This window comes from Rhinopithecus bieti, unplaced genomic scaffold, assembly GCF_001698545.2.
Source record: "Rhinopithecus bieti isolate Rb0 unplaced genomic scaffold, ASM169854v2 scaffold_13259, whole genome shotgun sequence".
Taxonomy (NCBI): Eukaryota; Metazoa; Chordata; class Mammalia; order Primates; family Cercopithecidae; genus Rhinopithecus; species Rhinopithecus bieti.
Window position 1 is genome coordinate 2,348,639 of NW_016807544.1, and position 26,104 is coordinate 2,374,742.

At 44.5% G+C, this 26,104-nt stretch overlaps 1 protein-coding gene across 7 annotated transcripts in view; it reads right to left on the reverse strand.

The window, feature by feature from the left end:
- Positions 1–26,104, reverse strand: part of DPF3 (double PHD fingers 3) — a 292,122-nt gene that overhangs the window by 40,165 nt on the left and 225,853 nt on the right. Inside the window, exons 10-11 of one of the 7 annotated variants that reach the window (XR_001887454.1) lie at positions 24,099–25,475; positions 15,179–16,998 (exon numbers count right to left, since the gene is read on the reverse strand). The exons of the other annotated variants lie outside the window; for them this stretch is intronic. The gene's annotated coding sequence lies outside the window, so the exon portion shown is untranslated. Of the gene's footprint in view, positions 1–15,178; positions 16,999–24,098; positions 25,476–26,104 lie in introns of those variants that run through there. 7 annotated transcript variants of the gene reach the window in all.

The following is a 26,104-nucleotide window of genomic DNA, read 5'->3' on the forward strand; positions in this document are numbered from 1 at the left end:
CCCCATCCCCCACCGCCTCCCACCCCAACCCCTGCCGAAAAAAAACCACTGTTCTTTTTGCACTTGCACTTTTGTACACAAAGGTCTCTCACTATCTCTCAACTCCCATTCATGACCAAACCTGTCAAACAGGTTGTCTACACTCTGGTTACACAAAAGTGGGCCCACGGACCACTTGCATGAACATCCCCTGGGAGCTTGTTAGAAATACTCACCCCAGATCTGACCTAGGGACTGCAGTTTTAACAAGATCCCCAGGTGATTCGGATGCACAGAGTGTTTTGAGATATACTTCTCTAAATTCAGTCCCTTTCTGGGACACCCATTCAATCTTCACTCTCTCCACACTGACTTCCCTCCTCTCCTTTCCACCAAAAAAACTCATCAAAGGAGTGAATGTATCCATGCAGATATGAATAAAAGAATAATAAACTACTACTTCCACCTTTTGCCTGTCCTGGGAACTTCTATTCATCCTCCAAGTCTTGTCCAAAAGACCTCATTTCTGTGATGCCTTCTCTACCCTCTAATGCAGATAAGAAAACCAAAGTCCTGGGAGGATGGGGAACCTGCTTACAGCTCTGCAGCCACTAAGTGGAGTCCATCTTACTCCAATCCCAGTGAGTGCCCTCAGCATCGCCAGTGCACTGCCTTTACGAAGTGCATCAGGAAGGACGCCCACAACCTTAGGTAGAAGCCCTTTGGCCACTGTCAGGGGCAGGACTCCAAGGCTGGAACCAGTAAAACAAGTCTGACTTTGCTGGTGGATGAGGCCCCATGAAGGCTGCTCAGAAATCAGATTCCCTTGTTTAAATTCTTAGCCCCTAATGCCTACTGCTTACCCAGGCCTCTCAATCTCCCTGAAGAACTTTCTCCGCCCCCTTCCTTCAAACACACATCCCAGGCATCCATCTCTTTTGCCCTCCTTGCCTCGATGGGGAATTTTTCTTTTGGAGAACAAGGACCTCAGAGTGAAAATGTCCGTCACTGGTTTTCTCATTTCTCCAAGCCACAGTAATGCCATTTTGGTGAACCAGCTGCTCTCGAACTTCAGAGTTCAGAAGAATTACCAGGAAAGATGTTTTAAACACGCACATTCTCAGGCCCCCAAGCTTCTAATTCCCCTGCCCTGGAGTGGGTAGGAATCTGCCTGTTTAGCTAGTGCCCTGAGGGGGCTCAGATGCAGATGGCCCTGGACACACTTGGAGACCCTCTGCTGCCAGCGTCTCCTGGGAGCTCTTGCACATCAACAAGCTGCTCTCTAATGTGGAACCACGGCCAAGTCTTCCCACCACTCTCATCCTGAGTCAGCCTTGCTCAGTGAGGGCTTGAAAGCCTTTCCTGCCCACCTCATCCTTCTTCTATTATGAGGATCAAGACCATGGGCTATGTAGTACTGCTTTGTTAGGCTGGAAAACTTTAAAAGAACAAAAGGCCAAGGTTTACCATTCTTCTGCTTTGTTTTGGCACCACTAAACCTCTATGCCCATTCCCAGAAATTCTGTATTTCTTTCACCCTCATAGCCCACTGTCGACATACCCATAAGTGTTTCAGACAGGCCTGTGATTGTTGCATGCAAAGGACATCAATCCATACTGGCCAGTGTCCAGGCACAAGCTGTCTTCCCGATAGCAATTCTGCTTGCCAGAGACCTGTGGGTCTCCTGCATAAACAGGAGGTCTTAGCTTCTCTCAGCAACTTCAGACAGGCACCGAACACTCTCTCCCCAGGATAAGACCTTTTAGAAGACAAAGCATTTAGACTATTTCCTTTGTAGGGTTAAAAACAAACACAAATGCCCATTCCAGTATAATCAGTAGGACTGATTCAACTGGAGTAGTAGGAAAGATTTAGGATAGATTTAAGACACGGTTTCCATTGTTTCACTATGAAGACTTGAGTATCTTTGCAACCTAATTAGATTGCACTTGTTAAATGATGAATGGATTCAGCAGCCCTAGAACAAGCATTACTTTTGGCCATTTTCTAGTTTAGTGTCTATTCAACTATTTTAAGAGGAATATGCCTGAGCCAAAAGTCACGAGGAGATGGCTAGCAGTAGCAAGATTGGTCCTAACTTATTGAGGGCAGTGAGGCAGACACCATCAATTCTTTAATCTCGCCAGGAGCTCCAGTCCATAGACAGTACCACTTCTCACCATATCTCCTCTCACATCGTCACTGCTCATGCACCCATCTGAGATTCCACATCCAGCCTTGCATGTGTCTGCTTACCCCTCTACCCCTTTTCCCTACTTACTCAACTTCCAGTTAAGACCAACTCTTCACCTACTTTTGGCCTGTACCAAGCACAGAAAAACACACCAGTGTGCTGAGCTGTCGTGGTTCCAATGGTGACCACAGATCTTGGCATTGTCCCCATATTTCCCTAGTCAAATTATTCTCCCATCTCTCTCTATCCTGGCAAATCTCCCATATCTTACACCCCATCCTCACACTCTCCTTATTTAGTTGAAAAATACATAAGCAATCAGAATAAAACTATTGCGCTGGGCGCGGAGGCTCATACCTGTAATCTCAGCATTTTGAGAGGTCGAGGCAGGCAGATCACTTGAGGTCAGGAGTTCAAGACCAGCTTGGCCAACATGGTGAAACCCTGTCTCCACTAAAAATACAAAATTCGCCAGGTGTGGTTGTGCATGCCTGTAATCCCAGCTACTCGGGAGGCTGAGGTGAGAGGATTGCTTGAACCCGGGAGGCAGAGGTTGCAGTGAGCCAAGATCATGCCACTGCACACTCCAGCCTGGGTGACAGAGTGAGACGCTGTCTCAAAAAAAAAAGAATAAAAAAAAGAATAAAACTATCGCATCTTCTCCATGCCACACCCACCCAGCTCCCTGCCTCTGTATCCCTACGCTTGTCTCCCTCCTATTACCAGGAGTGAACGGTCTCAGCTCCTAACCCAAAGCCAGTTTCCCACTTGTGCCAGGATCCCTACCTCTCACCCTGAGAATTTTGCTCCTGCTGTTATTCCCTCTTGCATTGTCAATGTCTCTCTGTCTCTAGCAGACCATTCAGCCAGCATACAAACAAGCCATAAAAGCTCCTGTCTTCCAAAGAGATCCTTCCTGATCAGGCACTCTGTTGAGTGTCCAATTTCTCTGCTCCTTCTTCTTTTAGCACAACTGGGAAGGACCAGTTCTCTCCATGCCCCTCCTTTCCACACTCTCCCCTCTCCACACACTCGCTTGACTCTCCTCCCATCTCACTGGCTGCCCCTTCTTGGTCTTCTTTGCTGAATCCTCCTCTTCTCCCTTTCTCCCAGTTCTTCCTTTTATGTGAACTCACTTCCCCTCACTGTCTTCTATATGCTTGTTATTCCCAATTTATATCTCCAGCAGGAACCTCTTTCTGAACTCCAGACTCATATATCTACTTGTCATGGTGGTTAGGAACCCAAAGAATAGAAAGTTAAAAAGACCTAAGTTGGAAAAGGATTTTGTGGGAAAATCCTCATCCCAAGGGGTGATGAGTACCCTGCCAGCCAGGAGGGGAGCCTTCAGCTGGGGGTCTGTGGAGTCTTCATGGAGGCAGGAGGTGGAACTCATAGCAAGCAGAAAATTAGTTGCATGGCACCAGCTTTAGGAACTGCCAGGATGCACTTTGGATCATGAATAAGTAAAGAAAAGAGGTCATCACAGGTTCCAGAAAAGTGAGGACAGAGAGAAGCAACAAAGTGAGAAGAGGAAGGAAGGAGACAAAGAAGGGAGCTGGAAGGAATGGGTAAAAGAATAAGGACTCAGAAAAGAGATTTCGGTCCTTGCTTATTAGGGAACTTGACCAGAATTCTGGCCAAATTGTTTAAAAGATGCAGAAACTCAATTGTCTGATTCATCCCTGGGGGGCTATTAATTTATTAGTACTATTGCTTCAACTTTATGAGGCGCTTCCTATGTGCTAGGCACTTTGAACACACTTCCTTATTTACCTCTTAAAACAATCTGTAACTCAGGTATTATTGTCTCCATTTTATAGACAAAGAAGCTGAAGCTTAGAACAGCTAAGTAATTTACACAAGACAACCAAGCCAACTGCTGGCAGAGACAGGATGAAAACCCGTATCTTATTCCAACCAACACCCATGCAAGTAACCACTACACTGCTCGGCCACAGGAAACAAACACTGGGAAAGACCCTTCCCCTGACACGGGAGGCTGAGGGGCTGATGAGCAGACTCCAGAGAGCACTGGGCTCTGACCATCTGGTGGCCTCCCCTGCCAGAGGGCTGGGGCAATAGACACCTGACCACCTGCTTTCCTCTCCACAACTCTCCTGCCCCATCCGTGCTCCAGGCTGCCCTTGATGGAAACATGAGGACCCAGAGCATGGCCTGGGGATGAGGGGGCACTGCTCATCCCAGCTGTGGTAGCTAATCTAAGATCCGGGATTAAAGACACTCCCTGAATGACCTCAGGGCAAAACCAGGTCAAGGCCACTTCCAAACCCCGCCCCAACAGAGTTAAAGGCGAGGATCTGGAAAGGCTGGAAAGACAAAGAAGTTAATCCGCTCCCTGAAATGAAAGGGGAGAAACAGAGACTGGATAAAGGGATCAGCTGAAGAAGGGAGCCCCGCTAGGGAGAGAACACTCCACTCAGCTAGGAGTCCAGAGACTCGGGCCAGCACAGCCCTGGGGGCCAGGAGATCTTGGCGATGGCTCTCTGCTGTGTTTCCTCCTCTGTCAGACAAGCTCTAGGGTCTTTTCTCTGCACTCGACAACTGAGGATAGGGCACCACCTGTGGCCAACACAGCCTCATCTGGAGTGGGTCCAGCTAATGCTACGATCAGTGGCTCTCTGTAGGTGCACACCCCATAGTGCCCTGGATCCACACAGATGCCCGCTCTAATTCTAACCATGCTGCCTCTCCATCTGCCTCTTCAAAGTAAAAGGTGGATGGAGCTAGGGGATCAGAGGGAATCACAGGTATGGGTGAGCTGAGAGGACAAAGGAGGCGTCTACCTCCAAAACAGGATCAGCGTGTGTGGGTGGGAGGTATACAAAATGCCATCTCTCCTCCACAGACACCCAGGAATAGTGCCTGAAACTTCCACAACTGATGTTGCTCCAGTGGCTTAAAAATCACCCTTCCAAAAATCCCCAGTTAAAATGCCAACAACTTTCTTAACGAGGATAGCACTATCGCAGGTTCCTCACTTGATATCAAGTCAGACACTGTCAGAACCAGAGTGAATCTTGGAGACCACCAAGGCCAACCCCTTCTTTAGACACAGAAGGAAACCAAGCCTCTAAGAGCTAAAGTGACTTGTTCAGGGTACAGGAAGACGTGGCGGCAGAGCTGGAACTGTAACCGGGTCTCCTAAGTCTTTCTGCAGCATGGCCCTGGCCCCTGAGGGAGGTGGCCCAGGATGGGGGCGGGCAGGGGGTCTGGAATCTTGGCATCGTGCTCTGGGGCTGCTCCTTCTTCCTGTTCAGCCACCACAGCAAACAAGAGCCCCTGGGGCCTCAGCCAGCGACTGACCTCTCCCTGACCCTGCCTTCCGGAAGGATGAATGCACATCAGAAGCCAGGGCCAAAATATTCCTGGGCACTGTCTGCACTGCACCCAGCTCTCTTTTTCCCAGCCTCTTAGGAGGGAGAAGTTTCCAAAAGGGACAGCTCCAAAGGCTTTCACAGAAAGGGAGCCTCTCTAAGAAGTGCTCCTGTGTTTGGGCAATGAAGGTAAGGCAGGAAGACAGGGCGGATGGAAGAAGAAAGTAATTTTTTAAATGTCACATTCTCACCAAAATGGCATCTAGGAACTTTTAGGACCATCTGACTAACACCAGGTTGCATTCGTTATTTACAAAGATGGAGACAGAATTTCCTTTGAAGCAGTACAGCCAAATGATGTCTGTGGCCTTAAAATGGGGTAACAAGAGGCAAAGAAATCTGGGGAGAGGAAAAGCGTCCTGCCTGGGGCTGAGGGTTTTTTTGCTCCCCTCCTTACAGTCTCGCAGCCAGCCACGTGGTAGGGTCCCACACAGCTGCCCAGCATGGGGCAGGCTGGCCAGAGCAGCTGGCTCTTTGCAACCACCCAGCTTGCCCTTGCTGGGAAGCTCAGGCTCGTTTGCACACTGGCATAACCCCACGTCACTGACCAGCCAACGGCAACAGGACTCACTGCGAGGATGGGTTCTCCCTGGGGCTGGCAGGACTCCGTTACCACACATGTGCATTTTCCTGATCCTGGGCAAGTTACTTAAACTTTCTCAACCTCAGTTCTCCAGCTATAAAATGGGAACACCCCCTACCGCACAGGATTGTCAGCTACGGGACAATGAGGCTAGAGAACCTGGGGTAACCTGGAATTGACATTCAGTGAGCCTGGTTCCCTTTCTCTCGGAATAAAAGCCAACACCACCTGCTCCAAAGGTAAAGCCCACTGGGAAAGTCTTTCCCAGTGAGCCCTGAACAAGGCAGAGGGCGCTTCCCCACAAAGCTCCCTGGGCTTGGAGAGGGGGGTGGTCCCTTCATTTCCCTCCTCCCATTTCGGGAGTCCTGGAGCACTCTTTCCCCAAATGAGGCTTGCGGCCAGAATGAGCTGTGATTAGCACAGCAGAGACCAGAAGGATGGTGCGGGCGGAGGTGGGGGGGTTGGGGGGGAAGGCGGGGGAAGCTGCAGAGAGTTTCCTGAAATTAAGGCAGGCGAAGCAGGGAGGCAAGGTCTCGCTCCCTGGGCCATTTAGCAGACAGAGACTTCCTTTAGAGCCAAACTTCTCAACCTCTGCTGGGCAAAATCAACTCAGAGGACTGCCTGCAATAGCCCTAATATGGCCATCAGAGGCAGGCCTGGGGTATTTATTGCAGAGCACACCATGAAATTTCAAACCAGTATGTTGGTAACATAGGTGGCTGCATAAAACAGAACATTGCCCCACTGCACTGAATGCACAGTGAGCCCCAGAATGCAGGCTGCACCAGACCGACATAAGCATTACAATCAGAAGGCAGATGAACAGAGGGGGTTTGCAAGGGTTGGGTGAGACCACGCTGTACAAGGCCCCGGTGCTGTATACATGATGCAGGGGTGGATAGGGTGGGAAGAGAGGTCAATGTGGAGGCTCACATCCAATTGCTCTTCCTTTCCTCGGGAGGAGGATGGATATTCTTCTGTTGTGGGTTTCAATTCCATGCTGTCAAACAACCTCTTTAGTCCAGTGCTCTGCCACTTTCAGCTGAGCGTAAGCAAGACAATTGTCACTGAACATTATTGGGAGTAACATGCAATGGCACATGCACTAATGTGAACATCAGAAGGAACACCCGGAGTCTAGTCTGGCTCTATCGCTTCTGCATAGCTTTGGCCCGAGTCACTTAACCCTTCCGAGTTGGTCTACTCATCTGCTAAGTGGGACAATAACTTCTGGAAGGCTGCTAGGAAGATTACATTGAGAGTGCACTGGTGATTATTCGGCATGTCAGGGAGGGCCTGCCACTCTGGGCCTCCATGGAGTAGATGGCTCAGATTCCCTGACTCGCAGAGCACACTCCTCACACATGGCTGCACCTCTTTCGGCCTCAGGGGCCAGCGAGGAGCCTACCGACAAGGTGAGGTGAAGAGCGAAGAGAATCGGTGACGGAAATGGAAGCCAGCACTCAGGGCTTGCAAGCTCAGCTCTTCTCAGGTCCTCCAAGAAGTAAATCAGCTGAGGGTCAGACCCCAAGGAGCTTCATGGCCAGCATCTCAGCCTGGTTTCCTGTCTTTTCCTCGCATCACATTCGGTGACCTATCAGTCTAGACAGAGAGTGCTTTTTCAGATAAACCCTTTTCCAACTTGTCTAGGAGAACAATCATAGATTTTGATCCCAAAGTTAAATTGGCCTCTCAGACACAAAGTTTTCTGAAGCCAGTCAGCCTCTCAGGATATCCCACACTCCTCCCAAATGCATCACCACCCAGCAGGTAGTGTCATCACAGTTTCTCTGGTTTCAGAATGATCACTGGTGGGAAACGCCCATGGAATTGACACTCAGCGCTTTGAAGATTTTAACAGTTGGGTAAGTATCACCCAGAAGACGGGAGAAACTGGGGTTCTGTTACGACATCTACATCTAGAAGGAGTGCTGATCACTTCTTTTCCCCCACGAGGTCTAGGATCCTAGAACCACGACAGGATCAGAGGTAACCTGGTGGGGAAAGGTAGAAAAACCCAAACTCCTTAGCATGCCCAGTTCAGCTGTCTTCACACAGTTGTCCTACACATCACATGCGTCCTGCTCAAGAGCTGGTGGCCGGCCTCCTCCTTCCTACTGTGCCCTAATGCCCTAGTGAATCAAGCCCCGCCACAGTGTGGATGTTAGTAACAGGCCTTTGACTCCCCGCAACAGGCGACGATCTTTCTTCCACTCCATTCACGTTCATCTCCTCTCAGGCTGCAAGCCTCCCGGGCCCATTCACACCTCTAAGCTTTTGCTCAGATATTTCCCACTCTTGCTCTCAGTGGTCTGTCTTCTGTTTGTCTACCCCAACTCTGTGCCTCTTTCTATACTTCCCCCACTACCCCAACCTGCACTGGTCCCTTTCCTGAGCCTACCTGGCACTCCCATTTTGCACCAGGTTGGCACTTAATTATAAATGGTCTTGTCTTGAATAACATGCTAACCACCTGTTTCACTTCCTCCAGAACAGAAAAGGTATCTTACACAGTGGAAAAGGCTTCAGAGCCAGAAAAATCTTTGACCAGAAAAATCAGACTTTACCAGCGATCACGGCTGCCTTTGTCAACTCAACCTCCCTGAGCCTCAGTTTCCATCTCTGTAAAATAGGAATTGTAATCTTAATAAAGGGCTGTTATATGGCTTTAACAAGTTAATATCTATAAAAAGCCTAGACTCAGTAACCAATGCATAGAAAGTATCCCCCAAAAGGTTATTCTAGTTCCCCTTTGCTTCTCTTTTATGTCTTGCAGAACCTAGTGCATTACTGCAACACAAGACATTTGGTCAATGATTCATTTATCAGTAGTATAAAGCAAACCAGTAACTGGAGGGTCATTATACAAAGTAGCAGCATGCGGTCAAAACACATTGATCTATTTTTCAATTATGGACAAAAAGTTGAGCTCTAAGGAGAGTAAAACAATCTATTGTAACTAAAGAAGTTTTCAGGATTACAAACTGCCAGTTTCTCTGTGCTCATCACTCAGCCAAGCAGAAGTTTCAGCACAAATGTTCACGCTGGCGGTTCATACTTCATTCTTTCTTACACAAGTTATCTCCATCCCCAAACTCCGTCATATTTATGGTCCGCAGAAAGTTCACTTCACATGCTAAATGTGGTACAATCCTTGCTACTTCTTTAAATCAAACACAGAGCAAAACTTTTCTGAAGGAGTTCTTTTCAAAATTATTTAGAAAGAATGCCGATCCCTTCTTTACCTAAGCAGAATTTTTGTCATTTATCTACATATGTAACATATATAAATATAATTGTATATATAATTAAATTCATCTTCTAATAAGACCTTTCCTGCCCAGATTGGAGAGAACATAATAGACAATCATAAATATTCAACCAAAATCATGCTGAGAATAACATTCAAGTCCTATGAGCAATTATGAAATCCATGTACCAAGGATGATGTTGGATGTGGTTGGTGTCCAATGAGATGAAAACTGGAGTGGAATTCAGATGGAGTTTCAGCAGAACCATTTTCACCTGGTGGCCTTTTGGCCTTACTGTCCTTACAGTGTCTTCTCGCTGTTTCTTTTTCACATACTTGGCATTTCTCCGCAGGAAAATGTCTCTTGCCACTGCATTCACTTTTCAGCTGGTGGCTCATGCCACCAAAACAATGGAAGTGAACAAAAGGCTTGAGACATTGCTTCAGTGTGAATAGAAACAAGCCTAGAAATGTAATTTTAGTTAGTGACCATAACACATATCTGTGAAACTAATCTTCTCCACGTCTCCCCACTCCCTGGTGGTGAGTTAGGCACCAACTCTTCCAGGTTATCTAGCTATAATGCAAAACATTGCAGAGCTAGATGGGGACCCCAAGAGGTCATCTAGCCCATGCCCCCAACTCTATGCAAGAGAGACGCTTGGCTCTCAGTGAGTTCCCCATCAGCCTCAACAGTCTAAAATGCTTGGTGTCAAAAGAACTGCTTGTCTATTTGTTTTAGGCACCAAGGTGTTTTTCCTGTGCTCCCTGGAGACCAAACGTAACTGGTCAGTGCCTGTATCTCAGTGATACACATAATAACAGCTATTAAGTGACCCCTAATTCTTTTCCCCAAGTTAAACAACCCCAAATCCACAAACCTTTCCTTAAAGGGCTTATTGTTCATCCTGTTAAATATATTGTTAATACGCTTTTCTGCACGTTTTGGATTTTCCACAGTCTTTTTCAGCTAATTCAAACACAGCGGTGTCAAATGTTAAACAGAGCTGGAGCATTGCTTCCCAGACCTTCCACATCATCCCCAGTTTAACACAGCCTGGTTATCATGCTTTATTAAAAATAAACAACACAATACTCCTCCAGCTTGTGTTCCACTACAACTTCCAGATCTATCTCAGCTATAATTGTGCCTTGCCAGGTGATGGCCAATAATAAAATCAACATAATCCGGTCGAGCAGATTAAGATAAACCATTCATGACCACTGTCATCACCTCTCAAAACAGTAGTTCCTAGTCTGGTGTAAAGATCAGGTAACCAAAAGATGTGTGTTGTTCACACCATGTTTAGTAAAATACAAAGCATAGCATTTTCTATCTTTTAGTCTGAAGACTCTTTCTCCTCCTGGTCTATGCCTGAAAACTAACTTCTGGGTGACTTCATATGTGATCACAGAGTAGAGCTTGGGGAAAATGGAGCAGATATTTAACATGCTTATCCCAAACACTGCCCGTTTTCAGGAAACTTAGAGGTAACTGGCGGAACTTAGCAATAAACCCCACTGAAAGCTATCCTGAGGTCTGAAAGTCACTGATCCTCTCAGCACAGTGGAGTATCCACTAAGAATGGCTAAAGAGCATCTCTTCAATAAACTTAGCTTGACTACTACCACCTATCGTGACTAGCTCATCGACCACCCTTCAGGACCATTCCATGTGCAACTAGTAAGAAGGTTTCAATTCAGGAGGAGGTCTGATATCAGTAATCTTCTCCACCATCCAAGGAAGAACATGTTATCTTATTGGTTGTTTTGGGAGGTGAAGTAAGAAGTTGGGAAAGTGTGATTCTGAATATGAAGAATCCGAGTACTTAGGAAGAAATATATCTCAGCAACATCCTCAACATCCCATAATTAACCACTTTAAGGAGCCACAGCCATTAAAGAATCTGTGCTCACCACAAAGAGACCATTTCTCTAATGGCAACAACTCCACATCTCCCAACTTGGGCCCCACTCAATGTCCCCTATCATTTGTCTCATACAGATGAAACTCTACCATCTATGTTCACTTAACTGATAAGACCCAAGTTGCTAGAGATGAATAATATTAGTCATGATGTCCATAACAGAGAGTCACTGTTATGCATGGCTGGATTATTCATAGACACTTCTGGTAAACATTGCACTACTGCAGTTTGGACTCTGTACCAAAACTAGAAAAACTAGTAGAGAGCTTTCCAAATCTGGGGTGAGATTTTTCTGGCTGTGAAACATTTTTTGCATTTGGCCATGAAACAGCTTACAGTACTGATCATGAAATGCATCCGCAGCCTTTCACCTGGTCATGTGAAATTCTCTTTCCTTAGTCCTAAAGCTTAGAAAATGCCCCATTACCACCACCACCCCCAACTGAGCAGTGCAATACTCTCTATTTCTAAATTAGGGATCAGCAAACTATGTCTTGTGGGCCAAATCTGACCAACTGCTTATTTTTGTAAATAAAGTTTTATTGGAATGCAGCCACACCCATTCCTGTACATATCCTCTATAGCTGTTTTCATGCTTCACCCAGAGCTGAGTAGTTGTGACAGATGTCTGCCTTACAAAGCCTTAAATACTTACTATCTGGTGTGTTACAGGAGAAATTTGCTGATCCCCACTATAAATGATAAGGCAAATAAACTGCTTATTCACAATAACCTCCTCTCCAACCTAACAAAAGAAAACAAAACCAAAAAACAACAGTGACCCCAGCGAGTAGTGTTTGCATACTTAAAAGCCAGCCTAACTCTCTTACAAAGTATACTCTGAAATAAGATGCATATAAAACATAAAATACTATTTGATGGCACAGTAGGGTGACTGTAGTCAGTGGTAGCTTAATTGTATATTTTAAAATAATGTAAAGAGTGTAATCAGATTGTTCATAACTTAAGGGATAAATGCTTGAGGGGCTGGATACCCCATTCTCCATGAGTGCTTATGTTCACATTGCATGACTGTATTGAAACATCTCATGTACCCCATAAATATCTACATTGACTATATACCCACAAAAATTTTAATTAAAAAAATTTGTTAAAAAACTATATATAAAATACTTAAAAATTAATTTAAATTAAAATTCTGGAAGGTTTTTTTAATGAAAGGAAGTTCTGAAATTGCTGATTTAGGGATATAATACAACTCAAATATGGTTCTAGTTACATGGAGTGATTTGGGTTTCTTAGAAAAGAAGGGTAAAAGGAAAGTGATGTAATAGACAAATGGTCATCAATAAGAATAAACTGAATTTTTAAAAAATCTCTAAACTGTACAACTCTATCCAGAGTTCTAAAGAGAAAGTCTTCCATGGACATGCAGAGGAAAAGGAAACGGATGGGGGAATGTTTTCTGGTGGAGCCATATCCTAAATCACCCCTAACATGTGTGGAATAATGACCTAACTCCATCCAGAGACCGACCCAGGGACCCATCCCACCACATAACAATCCTAAGTCAGGATACCGCTAGAGGCATCCATAGATTCAGACAAAGATCCGCTGTTATCAGAATCTGGACAAGGTGTTCCAACCTCAACTTCCACCTTACGCAGACTGGAAGCCCTTGGGAAAAGCTGCCCCAAAGCCATCTAAGTGTGCCTGATAGGCACATAGTCATGTTCAGTTAGGGCACTGAAAGCTGATCTTCAGTTTTCATTTATCACCAACACTGAAAAATGGGGAGATATCATCAAAATGTTTAAATTGTGACCTCCCTTGAAAAACCAGAAAACCTGGGAACCCTGGGCCCACCTCCTGCAGGCTGCATCCCCTGAGTTGAGTCGCGGCTGCCCCATTGGAAGCACAAGTGTTTCCTGGCTCGAGACACTCCCTACCACTCCTGTTTTCTCCCTGTGACCTGAGACTGAGCCTCAAGGGCTGTTCCACATCTCTCTGGCATTGCCATTTTTGTCACACTTACCCTGCTTCACTCACCAAAGATACCTGCTCTGTCGGCATCTGATTTTCAACCCCAGAGCTAACCATCTGTGGTAACTACATGTTTCCAAGTGGATGAGGAACATGATTTCTTTCTCTCTTTTTCATTCTCTGGTCCATGTGTGTACTTTTGCCCTCCCTCTTGGTCAGTGACCACCTATAGACAGAAAGCACATCATTCTTGGCCAACAACCCATTATCAGACACTTGAAAAAGTCAGTCCCTGTCCTCATGGCCCACCATTATGGACATTTGATCATACTGGATCTCCTCTATCCTTAGTTATTTACATTGAGAGTACAACTTCATGCCAGACCTCTCATCCCTGTAAGCAGCCCAAAGAAAATATCTGCAAAAAAGTCAAAGACACACTCTAGGTAGAAAGCACTGGCCCCTCAATCAAGGTCCTCTTTTCTAGGGAGTAAATTAGAGGGTGCAATCGCTTGCCATGGAAGAAGATATTTGATCCCTTAGGTGACTTCTGAATTGAACCTAATGTCTTAAATTTTGAGTCACTATAGGAAGTGGGTGGTGTGTAATAAATATGTGAAACTTCATTTTTACTTCATGTTCATCAAAAGATACATGGATAAGCTAAATGTGGTTTATACATACAATGAAATACTATTTAGCCTTCAAAAGTAAGCAACGTTTGACACATCTACGTAAATGATCCTTGAAGATATTACACTAAATGAAATAAGTCTGTGACAAAAGGACAAATGCTGTATGATTCCATTTACACGAGGTACTTAGAGGAGTCAAATTCAGAGGGACAGAAAGTAGAATGGTGGGTGTCAGGAGCTGCAGAGAAGGGAATGGGGAGTATGTGTTTAAAGGGTACAGAGTTTCTGTTAGAGAAGATGAAAAAATCCTAGAGATGGATGGTGGTGATGGTTGCACAACAATGTAAATGTACTTAATGCCACAGAACTGTATCTTAAAAGTGGTTAGAAAGGCAAATTTTATGTAATGCATATTTCATCACAAGAAAAAGAAAAAAAAAAAAAAACCCTAAGGAGGGCATCATATTGGTGTGGGGCTTTCTTTTTACTGCTAGGAAAACTTACAAAGTCCATAATGAAAGTCATAACATGATACTCAGTCTAAAGAAAGATGGAGTACACTAGCAGCAGCATTACAGTGTCATGTTCATCTCCACTTGGCCCCACTGGGGGCCAGGAATGCTCAAAGGTCAAGACCTGGCCTGACATGCTCACCTGGTTCTGTCTGACCTAGAGGACCCATCCGATAAGAGGGCCCACCTTCACACACAAGGAAAGCCTACCCCAGGGGTTCCAGCTTACAGCTGCACCAACCGGCAGCTTGGGAGGCTACACCAACAGCACCTTTCAGGCAATGAAAACCTTAACCTCCCACCTATTCTAAGCACACACTAAATCGTGCATTTTTGTGCAAAACTTCTATTCTTGGCACAGGTGTGACAGCAACCTTAGATAGGTATACTAAGTCGGTTCACATAATCAGGCTTTCAAGCAATCCATTTTGGCTATGGAGAGGGTGATGATGGCGATGGTGACGGTGATGGTGATGGTGATGGGGGAGTGGGTGACAGCAACCCTGGGCTCAGAGAACGAACACTGGCACCAACCCTGGGCATTGTTCGCTTTCCAGGCCACCATCTGTCAGCCAAGCCAGTGGCAACTGCTGTTCTAGACCATGCGTGTAAATAAAACAACAAGGTTCAACAGAACTTGGCATGCAAGTAGGAAGAATTATCTCAGGAGTCCCTGCCGCATGACGGTGTGAAAGTGAACTCACGCAGGATGAGCTTGGTTGGTCAAGCAAATTTTACAGAGATGCTATAGGAGCATTGGAAGCAGATTTTATTTAACAGAAACTTACACACTTGGTACAAACCCTACATTATGCAAACCTTTATCACAATTCTACACAAGTTGTCACTTGTGGGAGTTGGTTGGAAAGCAGATTATTATGATAATTATTAGCATTTTGACAAGGGACATTTTCTACCAGAAAACGTCAGAGAAAAGGGCCACAAAATGATACAGACACTCTCGGTGATCCCCTCCACCAACAGGACTGGCTTTGAACGGGAAACCTGAAAGGAATGGCAGGAAGTCCGTGCCCACCTGCCCTGCCCTTTCAGAGGCCGAAGAGATTCTCAGGCTCAGAACCATTTCAGTAACACTGTGACTCAAGGACCTCTGCTGACCAGAATACTCTGCCTTAGACTGTTCGTGTGTTATTATGACTCTACTTACAAGGGAAGGAGATCCCAGAGCATGGCTGTGTGAAAGCCCAGTGCAGTGGGGAGCCTGCAGGTAGAACCCAGTGGTTCAGCCAGTCAGCCCTGCACATTTGCTGGGCCCCAGACACAACGCCGAGATACATCGCATCGGCCAAAATGCCCACTTCCGCCAGCTCGGCCAGAAAGGGCCATGTTAGAACACTCGCCTTCTTCCTTGGCCCCAACCAGCAACAGAATTGAGGTTCTCATCCTTCAGGTCGGCCCTTCCTAGCCCTTGGGGACAGCTCTGGAAGCTCAGGCCCCAGAAGCCAGCTCAGCAGAAGGTTCCCTTTGCTCATCTCTTCTAGGAGTTGTTAGGTGACTGAACTAATATCATCTCAGCTGATGCTTTTATTTTTGTTTTGTTTTTTTTTTTTTGTTTTGTTTTTTTTGTTTGTTTGTTTTTTTTTTGCTGCATTATTTTAACCAAAGCTGTCTGTGTTCGAATCTTTTAAACTTGAGGGGATATATTCCATCACTAGATGGAATTCCTTTCTGAGCTAAACCTCATCAGACATGATAACCAGGAGGCAGGCTGCTTCTGACATTCAGATAAAAGGGGCTTGCCTGGGGTGAGGGGGCAGTGAGGGTAGGGAAAACTGCTGATTTGTGGCTAAGTTATTTCAGTCAAGTCTTAACACACAATCATGTAACATCACCAACACTTTCAATAGACTTTTGAAGGAGAAAAAAAAAAAAACACTGATCACTCCTCACTTACCACATCCAACTCGCAGAAATAAAAATACCTAAAGCACATACATGAATGGCTTTTTAAAAAGCCTGAGAGAGCAGAGTTGATCTTTATTTTCTTATTAAAAATGTGGGGTGTTTTTCCTTAGAGTTAATATGCAGTCTTTTATTTTACATTAAGTACTCATGATTTCACGTCTTCACAAAATTGCGTTTAACTTTTGAAGTAGGAGGTACTTTAAACAAAAATACTGTGCAATGTCAGCACTTTTTTCCTTTTAAATATTGAAATAAATAAAATAGTTAACTCTTTTTTTTTTTCCGTCAGTTTGTTTGTGTTCAGTTATTTCTACTGTAGAGCAATTCCAGGCTGACCTGGGTACTTTCTCACAGATAATCAAAGAAAATATAATGAAGAATTTTAAAAAGAAAAAAAAATCTTCTTATTGCACAAACTGAGGCCATTCCCGAGGCTTCTGTGGGCTGAGCTGAGTTGCGCTGCAGGATTTTCCACTCCTGTGCTGGCTCCTGCGTTGTCTGAAACACACGCACAGGATGGGGCTGGGCAAGGGAAGAGGAAGAAGAGGAGGAGGAGGAGGAGGAGGTGGCAATCATCCTGGCTTCTTTTCACCTTCTTCAGAAATGGCTTGCTTGAAGGATGTTGGAGTCCCCAGGTCATAGTGTTGACTGCAGAGGGAAAGGCAATGAAAGATAAAACAAAAACAACAGCATGGAACAACTACCTAAAACAGAAAGATTAAAATTAAGGGGTGACAGAAATGAAATGAATTAAAAAAAAAAAAAAAGAAGAAGAAAGAAAGAAAACCACCAACTAATTGCCAAGTGAATGAGGCTAGGCCAGGTGCAACAAAAATCAGGATAGTGTGTCCAGCGCCTTGAACTTCAGCAGCACGAGATCAGCCAGGAATAAGGCAGGTCAGTTGCTACTGGGCAAGAGGCAGAGAGAACACAGCTGGATTTTCAATTCCCAGGTGGTGTAGCAGGCAGAACTGGGTATTAGAAAAAAAAAAAAAATTCCCTTCCACTTGGAAACCAAACAAGCTGAATCTTTTCACAGTTAAAACACCCCAGAAAGGACCTTTATGATATCATCTCTCTCCCTGTTATCCAAGTCGAAATGAATAGTTCTATGGTATAGAACCAATTCAGCCACAGAAAACCCCATTAGATGCCTCATTTGGCCTAAGCCCAAAAGGACACTGCTTCCTTCACAAGCACACACGCTCAGCTCCAACCCTGCCCCAAGTGATTCAAGTGTGTCAGAATTACTCGGACAGAGACCCCAACCAAGAGACCTGTTCCAGTCCTCCACTAGCCCAGTGATCACTTTGTCAGCCTTGGAATCTGGTGGTGGTTCACACAAGGTGGGCCCTTTTGCCTGCACAGCCACGCGTAGCTTTTGCTTCTAGCTAATATGAAATCTGCCATTTTGGTCTTTGGAATGGAGTAGTTGACACAAAGGAGTGAGCAATAAAACCAAGTACTATCACATTTCACCCCGGAAGCAGTTTCTGAAGGCAGAGATGGGTGTCCCAACAGTGCCCAGATCACATTAAGCTGAGCCATGAGGGAGGGAGGAAAGGGAGAATGGGCCTAAATGGAAAATGACCAAGCCAGCAGGGAAGAAAGTTCAAAAGCAAATAAGCAGCTCAGCCTCTTCCAAGTTGAAAGGTCTCTCCCCGTCCCATCTCTCTTGGTACCCAAGGTATCACTCAATGGCCAGGTGCACAGGCCTGGATTAGATGCTCTTCCAAAGCTGAGACTGCCTCCATCCAACTTTCCTCCTTGACCAAGTCCTCCCTCCACACCTGTTCCTGTTCTCTGCGTCTACCCCATCCCACCCCACTGTCTCCCTTTTGATCTGCTTTGCTAGTGCACCCCACCCCCATTTCCCTCATGCTCTTTGCTGTCACTACCTGCCTCCAACTCCTTCCCTTGAGTGATCAAAGCCAGGTGACCTTCCCTGAGACCTCCCACAAAACGCCTGCCGATTGTTCTCTCCGTAGGCATCTGTCATCATTTCACTCCCTGCCAGGAGTCTTTCTGTCCCTCTCCCATTGCCCTGACCCCTCTGGTCAGATGTTACCTGCCACTCTGTAGTGAGTCTGTCTCATAAGCTCACCCCACGCCCTTTCAGTTTCCTCAGATTTCTACCCCTGACCTCCCAACACACACATGCATGTATTTTTCTTTGCCCCACTTAAGCCACCTAGAAAATCATGGGTGAGTTCCCAACTTGGCACTCCTAACTTCCATTTTCTCTTTTGTTTCCTCCAGTTAGGTCAACCATAGACCATAATAATTGAACAATGTGCAGCTGTGTTAGTCTCCTGCTGTCAATCCCCTGCAAGAAGGCATAGTTTTCTATCCCTCCACACATGGTCAACTCCTCCCCACCCCTATCCTGACATCCCCCTTTTCTCTCCTTTACCCCTCATCACCACCTCACCACCTCCCACCTACCCCCTCTGACTTAACCACCGGAGGCTGTGTCCAGAGACTTCTCCAGTCTTTCTGTCAACAATACTTACTAAGCATCCACTAGGTATAGAGTGAGATTTGGTAAGACTTCCACTAATTAGCTCAGGAACTGCTCAGTTCTTAATTTATTTCAACAAATAATTATGGCACATTGGTGTCAGGCACTGTCTGGAGGACTTGAGTGATATCACCTTTGCCCTCAAGGAACACGCCATCTGTTTGAGAAGGACTGCAAGCAAACATGATGTGTTGTGATAAGCACAGGAGCAGCAGGAACAAAATGCTACAGAATGGTACTTAGGCGGGTTTTCAAATGGTGATTTTTGCCATTTTACATGGGTTAGGTTGTGACTCCCAGCTTTGCTTTTTGTTTGAATATTATCTCCATTTTCTCTGACAATAGACATTCTTGCCTACAGATTCAACAGCAATGGTAAGTCTGGCATTCTTTGTTGATCTAGATGGCTTCTTCCAAGAAAATCTTCTTGTCTACTGAGATCCATGGCAAAAATAATCACATACTACCCCATGACAGCTCTTACAGGATTTTAACTATCTGTGAATTTCTAGTCTGATCCACTAGGTCACAAAATAAATACAATGGCCAATAAATTCATTGCCCCGTGTTTAATTGTATCCTATCCTTCGCAGTGCTGATCAGTCACATATATACTGCTATTACTCAGTCCCTAGTTACCAAATGAACCAAGGTATATCTGAATGAAAATGTTATCGTTCAAGGTCTGTAAACAGACTAGCCTGAAATCTCAGCCGAAAGGCCAAATGTCTGAGTCACCAGTAACGGGGTAAATCAATCGCATACCTCCTGATGTAACGCACTGAGAAGGATACAACATCATTTCTACAGTATGCTAGCCAAAATGCACAACTTCAGTTTAGTCATTAGAAAAACAGCATCCAAGCCTGAAGTGAATGGCTTTCTGCGAAATGAATAGCCAGTATCGAGGTTGTGAAAAACAAGATTGTGGTACTAACTATTCCAGATTAAAGGAATTGTAAGAGGACATGGCAACCTTTGATCCCAGACTGGATCCTGGACCAGAAAAAGGACACGAGTGAGACAACTGGCAGAATTTGAAAAAAGTCTGTAGGTTGCAGTATTGCATCGATGTTAATGTCCTGATTGTGGTCATTGTACTGTGGTTATTAGAAGAATCTGGGTGAAGGACATATGGGAATTCTTGGTATAATCTTTGTAAGTTTTTTGTAAGTGTAAAATTATTTCAGAAGTAAATTTTTAAAAAAGCCATAGTTATGGGTTGAGTTCCAGTAGTTAGATACTTTGAAAACCTAATTGCCAATGTTTTTTATCTAATAATTCAGTTCTGACAGGAATCTTACATCACTCTCATTTATTTTGTAAACCAATCATGCAGAATGGCTTTTCCTATATTGTTATCTTGAATAGATGATCAGAAATCACTTTTATCAAACCCCACAATATTATATAATTCAATGTTTTTGTGTTAGAAGCAATTGGGTTTGTGACCAGGGCCCAAAATGTTCACTCCCTGCCACCATCACCCCTGCTACCACTGGCACCACAAAAACAGTGGCCATTTAGGAAGCTCAACTTTGGTTCTCCCACAAAGTTCATGAGGACTTAGACATTGCTACTTCTCAGAAAGATTCTAATGTGTGATCGTTTCATTTGGGATCTGTGTTGTTTTGGTCTTTTTCTTTTACAACATCAAATACTTCCTTATCATCCAATAAGTTCTTGAATAAAAGACCTACATGCACTTTATTGATTTCACTCAAGAAATCTTCCAAAGATGATCTTTGGGGAAGTCAGTATAGACTGAGGAAAGATTGTTAGAAGATCCCCACATCATTGACTGAGCCTGGAACTTTAGACAAGTCATCAAACAGGATCAACACTTAGTTTTCTCATCAGTAAAAGAGGAATAAATAACATCTACCCTACCTCATAGAGTTAAGCATCATCATGAAATAATATGAACTACATATTCTAATAGGGAAAGAAATGTCCATTTCCTCCCTAAGAAACTGAGGCAGAGATCCCTGTCAACAAATTCGCACAGGGAGCTGAGCCCAGAGCCCAGAATTTGTCATCCCCACTCTAGGCTTCCACACACCAGATCAAAGACACCTCACTCTGAAAATACACAATACAAGTCACTTCTCCAAAGGCTGAGCAAAATCCCCTGAGGAAAAAATTCCTAACAGATGAGTCTACTCCAATTTTAAGTACATGTTCAAGATCATATTCATCAGATGTAACAGGAAGCATATTGGGATAAAATTAATTAATTTTATTCCACCATGAAGTGAGAACCCCCAAACACCCTTTAGTTCTCTCCCTGAGTAATGATCTTGCATTCCCTCCAGTGCTATAGAAAGCAGTATCAGTCTGCAGCCCATCAGGTGCACAGAGAAATGCAGAGTAAGCAGGAACCCTTAAAGGGATGCTGTTGATGTGAACATCACATTTTTTTTAATAAATTCTTCTCTCTAAAATACCAGTAGCAAATCCGATTACTGTCTTTACAGTACCTTTAAAAAATTAAATGCATATTTCTAATTCCCAGGATTATAGTGATTATAGTGTCTGATCTTTACATACCTCTCAGTAACAGAAATAAAGGATTCTATTGTTCTAGGTAGGGAAAAAAATCAGCTAGACCATAACAATTGTCACCTTTACATCAACAGCCTCCCTCCCCAGGGGATTAAAATGTAACAAATTTAGAAAGTCCTATATCCTTGGTTCTCCTCTCTTTGGCCTGGGACTCAGAAAACTCGGGGTGGTACTTTGCTGAGCTGAGGGCTAAGGAAGCTGGTCAGATCGTTTTCATCTTGAAGACTCTAATTTCTTGTGTATTTTAAATTTTGAGTAGTGATACTTATTTAACAAAAGCAACAACAGAAAGGTGTGTTGACTGTTCACACAGCTCCTACAGTTCCTAAGATCACAAAAAAAGGTGATCTCTTTGTACATTGTCTAGAAATGATTAAGAAGGTAAGTTATCTACAATATTCCGCAGAGAATCTGAATCAGAATTCTTTTTACAGGATCTAATTGCTTACTCTTCAGTTGTTGAAATTTCTTTTAATGGCATTACCTTTTAAAAGCTATATTCATTACAAATAACCTTTTCTTCCACTGGAATTGAGAAACAGCCAAGTATGTATACATGCCTGCATATATATTCCTTATTTATAGACTATGCAAGGGGCAGTGCAGGCAATGATAGAGTATAGGCTCTACAATCAGGTTGCTAGGGATCAAAACCTGGCTCCTTCCTAGCTGTACATTTCTTAACCTTATTACTAACCTCAGTTTCTGCAAACTGGGGATTAATATGAACACCTATCTCGTGGGAGTAGTCATGAGGATTAAGTGAAATATTCCAAGGAAAGCCCCCAGAACAATGCCTTACACATAAATGTTGACGACTGCTATCTAGAGAAAGGGGGATAAAGATATCACATCCACCACTCAAGTGGTTGGAAGCACAGGACAGCCAGCTTCTTCCTCCAACACCTTCTCTCTCAGAGCTTCCTTCCTTTGCCTTAAAACATTTCCCTCCAACACGATGCCCATTCCACTCCCTCAAACTTAACTCACTTAACTTCTCTGGGTCAACTTTTCTCAACTGAAAAGTGAAAGATTTGAACTTGATCATCTTGAAAGTCCCTTCCAGTTTTTAAGGGTAGAAATCCTGAGTCTGTTCAAAGACACTACAAGCAAGGTGAGACAAGATGCTCTGGCAATGCTAAGGAACCTTACTATGCTTCTATTACCACAAGTAAGAAAGGTGAGGATATCTACTACCTCCAAGAAGAGAAACTGAAGATCAAAGATCAAGCTATACTATTAAATATAAAATAGACAAGCAACACCCATTCTCAAACATTCTCCTGGGGGTTTGCCTTGTTAGTTCTAAATAGTTCGTTTCTCTGTTAGACTCCAAGATAGACTCTGAAATTAGGTAGCCTTTTATAATTTGCTTTAAATATATGGATTAAAAAAAAAACACCTCAAGTGTAAAGGCAAATTGTCATTGAGAATTCTGGATCTATGAGCAACTAAACAGAATTCAAATGAGAGTGTATATTGGTTGAACATATATTTATGAACATAGAAGCTCACATTTTATCAATGAAAGCAAGTTGTAATCCCATGAATCCAATATCTGAGTCAAAGGTACAGAGTAAAGAGGTGGAAAATGATAGCAAGTGTAGGTTGTATCCCCTTAGCAGAAAGCTACTGGAACAAACTCTATTGTCTGATTGACACGTGTGAGCATGCAGAATACGACAACGTTGGAGGTTTATGCCATATTTCCTAGGAACAGGCCACATATAGATTAGACAGAACATCCCAAAAGTGGGTGGGATTGTTACTTTCATGCCCTCAAAACTGAGAATAAACACGCAAGTGATCACATACACATCTCAAGCATGAGAAAAGTGGAAGCTCTTTCTGTCTCAGGCTACCGGGAAAGCACAAAGCGTTCATTTCTGGGTTTCTTTGCTTGTCCTTGTGTTTTAGGTTGGTTTGTTATTTTAATGAGTGGTCTAATTCACGAGGATCTGCAGGGGCTGGAATGTCAAAGTAGATCTTCCCAGAGACACTGATAAGCAGTCTGTTAACCAGGCAGCTACTTGGGTCTCTCAACCCATGTCAAATGGTTCTGCCTGTGTTTCTGGAACCGTGCACTCCTGGAGGCCGGAGACCCTGGCCAACCTTAAAGGGAGTGCGCAATCTTCCAAACAGCCAAGTTGAGTTTTGTGCCCAATCAGGGATCTTCTTCAATTTGGACTCATCCCCTTGGTTGTGAAATTGGTACCCAGAGTAAGAAATACCACCTAGACATGCAGTGTTCTGTGGCCACACCTCCTTATTTCTAACCAAATCCAGCAGCCAACTTCAATCTCAGTTCCCTGGACTCCACTTCCAGGTTTAGCCAAGGGAGGCAGTTAGCCAAGCACTTCCCTAGCCATTTTCTCTTGTAGTTGAAGCCAAAAGCCCACCATTCTCCACACTGAGCCCCTCCCATAGTCCAAGCAAGATTCAGATCCCACACCTATGCCAGAGCCCACATGAGTTCACATGCACACGCAGGCCACAGAGGGCCAGGGGGAAATACTCCAGTAGCCACTCTTACACTAAGAAGGGGGTCCAAACCCAGGAAAACAAAGAAACAAGCTGGGGGAAAAAGGAAAAAGTAAAAGAAAACTAAAAAATAGATATGATGGTTTTGCCCATATTGTAAGACAGGTTAGCCAAGACATACCTTTTGACTAGGACCTCACAGCCGGTCATTCTTGGGACTGTCAGTGAGGTGGGTGGCCTTCTCCATCGCCCCAGGGGCCTTGAGCAGTGTTGCTTTGGTTTATTTCAGGAAGTGCTATTGGAAACATAAAACAAAGTGCCTGGCGGGCACTATAAAAAAAATAGAAGAAATACGGTAGCCTTGATCATCCAACGGGTATTGATATGTTTCTTAACAGGGGAAAGGGGAGGGGAAACACATGGTGGCGTCTCCTTCTATCTTCCAGGAGCACGACCTCGGCCTCGGTGGTGGAGTCACTGCTGAGCCCGTGATGTTCTGCTTATATTCCATCCCTGCATTTGGAAGTCGTTCTTTGCCAGGAGGAAAGTGAGGAAAAACCAGTAATAACAAAACAGCAGCTCTACTGACGGAGGAGGAGGAGCCCAGGAGGCGGCTGGCTGGTCAGGGCCCAGGTGTGGAGGGAGGCCAGGCATAGGCACCCCAACTTCTCTGGAACTACTGACATTTTCTCACAAGCAGAGAGGAAGATGGAAAGGTCAGGGAGGAGAATGAGGGAGGGGTCTGCCGCCGGGAGCCGCAAACTCCATGGGGCACAGAAAGTGCCACCGTCTCCCATTGAGGAAATTCTCCCCCCAGTGGCTTGCCTCTAAACAGGATATTGCTTCAATTTCTTTGATTTCCCTTCTCTCTCCCTCTCTCAAAAAAAGTCTGATTCTAATAATAGCTAGAATATATAAATAATAATGTTTTAATGTTATTGGTTCTCTGTTTCCGAACCCAAAGTTCCTCTTCTCTTCCTTTTGCCAATAAATATGAAAATTGAGGACATCAACTCTGCTCCTGTCAAAAAGACCCCTCCCCTCAGAAAAGAGACAATCCGCCTAACTTCCTATTTCTATAGAAAATAAATAGCGCACCACGATGCCGTCTCTCGGAAGAACGCTCATTCTGCTCTTTTGTTTTGTCTCAGTAGTTTGTGCTTCTGTTGTACACACCCAAAACAGAGGGGTGGGGGGAGGGATGGAGGGACACATGGGAGGTGATGGGAAAAAAAAGCAAGGCTAGAGGGAAAATCTAAAGTTGTCTTTCATTAAAAAAAATATATATCAGAACCAGCACAATGACCAAAGTCAGAGGGGGATGGCTAATTGCCCAGAGAGTCTGTTCCGTGGGTTTAGCAACTGCCCTTTTTATCTGCTGTGGGCGAACCCCGGCCACTGCGGCGTCCTCGACAGGAGCGAGGCTCTTCCAAATCGTCCTCATCAAAGCCGTGGAAAGTTGACGTGTCACTTTCTGACGTGGAACCGAATAAGTCCTCCGTGGTACGTGCTGCGGCCGCTGCCTCCTTCTCCTTCCTGCCTTCTCCTCCCAAATGAGCTGACATGTATGATGAATATATCAGCACATGGGTTAAGCAACAGACAGCATTATTAATATTCTCATTACATTATTACAATGCTATTCTTAATAGCAAGATATTAAACCGTTTGCACACCAAAGGGATTAACCCAGTGCATGACCTGGGATTTGGGACAAAGCAAACATTGCCAGGGAAGAGGCTTCCCCCACTCCCTGAAAAGGCATCACCTCTACCATAGTACATATGTCCACAGCTTCCGACAGCAAAAGCTTCAACCATGATCTTTCTTCTGTTGTGCATACACACAGGCGCTTGCACGCTCACTCAACCCTGCCCCAGACAATGATTTTCCTTGGTGGTTTTTAAGCCTGGTTGGGATTTCTTTGGTGTTTTCTGTTGGTGTTTCTTTGAACAATGTTTGTCCTTCACTTTGACAGTCAGCTCTACAAAGGTATTACTGTCAGATAACCCATTCAAGGTGGTTAAGCCTCCATCCATTTCATTTTTATTTTTACCCGCTTCTAATCCCATTCTTTCAGAACCTTTTCAATTCTCCCCCTACGCCATGTCGTTCATTTGCACTGAAAGCAAAAGGAAGTTGGAAAGTCTGATAAGTGGTAGGTGATAAAAGAGTTTGTTTTCTTTA